This window comes from Egretta garzetta, unplaced genomic scaffold (genome assembly GCF_000687185.1).
Source record: "Egretta garzetta isolate BGI_Z169 unplaced genomic scaffold, ASM68718v1 scaffold298, whole genome shotgun sequence".
Lineage (NCBI taxonomy): Eukaryota > Metazoa > Chordata > Aves > Pelecaniformes > Ardeidae > Egretta > Egretta garzetta.
In genome coordinates, this window is record NW_009260478.1 from 735,220 (window position 1) to 740,088 (window position 4,869).

Here is a 4,869-nt window from a genome sequence, read left to right on the forward strand (position 1 = left end):
GTTTGTTCTTGAGCTATAGTTGTGGTGTAGTTGGGTATCAGGACTATGCTTGTATGTTTATTGAGAGGCACCTAAGTCATTAATTCCTTGGGTGGCCCAGGAACAACCCAGACAGTCATCTGAATAAATGAGGTAATGGACTGGTGTGAGACAACAGAACAGCTTGAAATAAGGTGGACCTTCACTATCAATACTAAACAGGAGCCCTCCAAGTGGGAATTTTGGACAGTTCCATAATTTCTCCCCCACACCTCCCAGGTGGCTGTTACTGGACCTAGTGCAATTTGCATGCCTAACTGTGTTGATTAACATCCTGGCTTCAGTGTTCCAAAGACTTGCTACAGAAGTGACCAAGGTGTGCATAGATTTAATATTGGTAAAAAGACAGTAGAAACTATTTCTTCAGAAATGACCATGTCAGCCTTTTGTATATAACTAATGTATTTAAGAGATATCTTGTATGCAGTTAAGGTGTGTCAAGTGATTAAGTGATGCATGTGCTGAAGTGGTCATATGGCACCTGGCGCCATCTGGATTATAAACACTGAGTAGAACAGTAGTTTGAAGAGTTTCTCCCAGTCCAGCTGAAAATGCCAGTGCAAGAACCTTTGCAGTAGAGGGCCCCACAGCCACTGGACAGTGACTGACCATCCTCTTTGAGGTACTGGATTCCCTGCCACAAGCGTTACCCTATTGCAATATTTCGATAAATTAGTTTTCACTTCTTAACACTCTGAGTGTCCAAGAAAAAGTGGAAATGCACAATTAAACTAACATGACTAGACTTGCTGACAATACAGTCATATTAACATATCAACTCATCAGATTGATGCTGGTTTAGATTTTTTTTTTCTAGATATGACATTTGTTGATTTCCAAGTAGTTATTCCATTAATTTAGTATAAGACCTTGGGGAGATAATTTCTTTCAGTGTTGGTATTTCAGTTTACCAGTATAGAACTGTTTTTACCCGTTGGTTCAATTAGTTCTGACAAGAAAAAAAAAATTGCTTCTTCTTAGTAAAAGGTAAGATGCTATAATTTAGACCTATAAAAACTACAAGATGTTGGCAAAGTTGATAGACTGTGTAAACTAACTTTTGAGATGAAAACTTGGAAACTGCATTAACAGCCTGATTTAGTATTGTATGGGAATTCAAAGAATCATTACTGGAAATAAAAAATATGATTTTATATGGAATATTAATTTTAAATGCATTTGTAGTAAGTCAAAAGCTTATTTTTGATGATAGTTATTGGATGGCTGGCTACAGGAATGGCTGCCTGCAGTGCACATAGCTCTTGCTAAAGAAATATTGAAATATTGGACAAGTAGTCCTATTGTGATTCCTTTGATAAATGGAGTATAGTTCCAGATTTTAAGAACTGTATTTTACATAGTTTTTCATGTGAACATTTTTGGCCCATCACTTTGGAACGAATCATTAACAACAAAATATTACTTGGTGTTGTTAAATGGTCCGAAAATAATATCTGTTGTGCGGCTGTTCCACAAATGTTACATTACGGTTTTGGACATGTGATTCTCTAACAGCTGATGAGCTGATAAAAAAGTTAAACTACCACAATCATGATTTACATTTTTTTAAATTGTAATTAATTTACATTAGTTGTGAGCTCTTGTACAGCAAGTGACCGAAATAAAATCGTGTTAATGATCAGTTTAATGTCACATTCTCTGGTACTCAGAGGTAATAAGAGGTTAAGCATTCATTTCTGGCATAATTCCACAGTATTGTCTTTGTTTGCAATACTTGGACATGCCTATTTAGTAGAAGTAAGCTAACTATACAGTGGGCTTTAGTGGAATCCATCATCCATTGTTCATTTTGAGGTCTTTTATTTTGCAAAATTGTAATCAGTCCTTTAAGTTGATGTTACAAGTGTACTTGGAGGGGGGAAAGAAAATAACAGGATTTTTCCATCATTTCCAGGAAGATAAATTAAGTGTCCTTCCTAGAGCCTGTGGGGAAAACAAAGAGTTTTATAAAATGTTTATAAACTCTCTTTATAAAAGAGTTTAATAAAATGAGTCTGCTGACTTACCGGGTTTTTTGAGATGTCAAGAAATTTGATATTTTTCTTAAAGTTCTAGATATTTTGATTTTTTTTCTGTTATAAAGAGCATGCAATTCCAACTATAAAGTTTCTAGCTTTCTTCTTTACTTATTTACTTCTATATACAGATATTTATTATTTCTGTAGGATAAAGTTATGATTTTGGTGGAACTGGTTTGATTTCTTAAATGCTCGAGGCTGGCAATATTATCTCTAACATTCATCTATTTCTTGCATTGTGTGACATTAAGAAAGCCCTTTAAGACCAAACACAGATTTTTTTCACCAGTGTTACCAGTAGTCACTACGAAGGAAAATACTAAGAACTATTAGTTTTATAAGTGTCAATATAAACTACCTTTTCTGTCAAAGGACATCATAGTATTTCAATTTTTATGATTATAGACCTATAAAGACAGAAACAACATGAAGCACAATGGAGATGGTGTTGGAAAGGGAAGAAAACATAGTTAAAGTGAATTTCAGTGGAATTTTCAGATGTTAAAGTATTTTACAAATATGCTCTTCAAAAAAAGAACTATATTCAGAAGAGTAAATTTTGTAGAAAATTCCTCTCCAAACCGTAGCTTGTACTAAGATTTTTCCCACAATCTCACCAATTAGAAATATGAACCTGGGTGGCCAGAACTGTAATCCAGCCATTAAGATTAATGAGTTTAGGAGAATCAAGCAGCAGAGGAAGAAAAGAGATTTGTCTTTCAAAATCTCTCTTGCTTTCTGAGCAGCTGTACCTCCTTGACTCAGTATAAGTGACTTAGTTTCTGGGGAAGAGAGTACATGTCAGATATAGGGAAGTGGATCAGGCAAATATATAGTGAGTTGCTTTCTGTGCACCACTGTTGACTGTTTCCTCAAAGAGCAAAAATGGATCCATCACACCTGCAATATCTGCTCAGTGATCTTCTGGGACTTGAGGCTTAGAAAGTTGGAGAGATGCTATGCTAGACTGAAGTCTAGGAATTTGACATGGGTAATTGGTTCATTTATTGATAGAGTTGAATTTAATGCTTAAATTCAAAGCTATTGTTCGTCTGCTACAATCTGTTTCAGAGGTAGTGAGGCTCAAAAATCCAGTCCGACATCCCATGAAACCTGACATATAACAAAAAATGTGTCAGCTAACAAACTCTGAACTGCTGTCAGAAATGTGGAATAGTTCATTACCTGCTCTATGCCTGTCACCTTTGGCAATAGTTTGGAAATTGCAACCAAGATTTTTGCCCATTTTATAAGGGCTGATAACAGCTGTTTCATTCTTTTTGATCATGCATTGACAAATGCTTGAATCTAATACTTGCATACTACAATTGAGCAGGTGGACAGAGTATTTCTTTCTGATCCCCACCCCCCCCCACCTCCATGTTTAATTCCGTTGTTACATGAAAACTATATAAGATGCATTGTTGTTTTAATTTCTTGGCTTTGTGTATTGGCTTCAAAGTTTTGTAGGGAATAACACCAGTATAGTTCTGTAATCCAAAAATAAATCAGAATAAGTAGTATAGAAGTTTATTACAAACTTTGTAGCGTTAAAAATGTATGTATTATAGATGATGGTCTGGTATACATACATATACTTGCAGTAACTCACCTGAAAATGTCAGAATTTCTAGAAAAGAAAATAGTTTGAACATATCAGAAAAAGATGGACAAAACTTTCATGAGGTGAATTTCTGATATTTTCATGCAGCAAAATGAAGTAAAATAAAGCAGTCTAAAAATAATCTTTAAATGAAAAAAAAAAAACCAAACAATTTTGCTGAATTGTTGCAAATTTTATGAAAACACATACCCTAATTCTCATCTGGAGTATACCATACATATCACTACAATTTTTCTAAATTTGTTTGTATAAGTGTTCTGCATTTGACTCTCATCTGGATATCCTAGAACAGTAGATATTTCCTCACCTGAGCCAAATCTGTCTCTGATCTATATCACTATAAAGGTGATAAATGTGTAATAACCATTGCCTTCTAAGCCACTTACTTAACAAGGGTCCATGGCATGTAAATGGTCACTCTGAAATTTGAGAATTACTTTATGAGTAGATGCTTTACTGTACTATGTGTATTGCAAGAGCAAATTTTAGTTGTATGCCTGTGTCTGAACAGATGTAAAATAGAAAAAAAAAAGTAAACCAAAAATGTACTGTGAAACATATATTTAGAAGTATGTCTCTGGGTTTTTTGTTTGGTTGGCTATTAAAGGACCATCTGTTGTGGGTTGGTTTCTTTTATATGCAGTAAAAAAGGCATAAACTTGTGTCTGTGTTTCATAATGCAACAAGATGTAGAGCACTTTATGTTCTCCTGATAGAGGCATTGATAGCAATATGGGGTCTTTAAATCAGCTTGCCAGCCAATTCACTGGCAAATGCTCCCAGTGTATCCTTTCCCATTCTGAGTCTCAGAGGAACAATGCATACTAATGGCCACTAGAAGAATGAGTGAAAGAGTGATTAAAGTAAAGATATCAGGGAGTTTTTATTTGGTCACAAAATATTAAATGTTCTTGACTGAGATTTCCTCACACTGAATTAATATGTTGCTCGATTTTCTAGCACAGAAAGGAAAATGGAGAGCAATGCAATCAATAGTATTATGGTAACACAAGTAATAAGTGTTCCTCTTGCTCCTGTCCTTCTACTTTATAGTCTTATACATTATTACAGTTGGTCCATGATCTTTAAAAATGTAAGTCTCCCTGATTTTTTTCTCTTGTTGAGTGTGTTTAAATGTATCTTGCTTTTTCATCAAATAAAACTTAC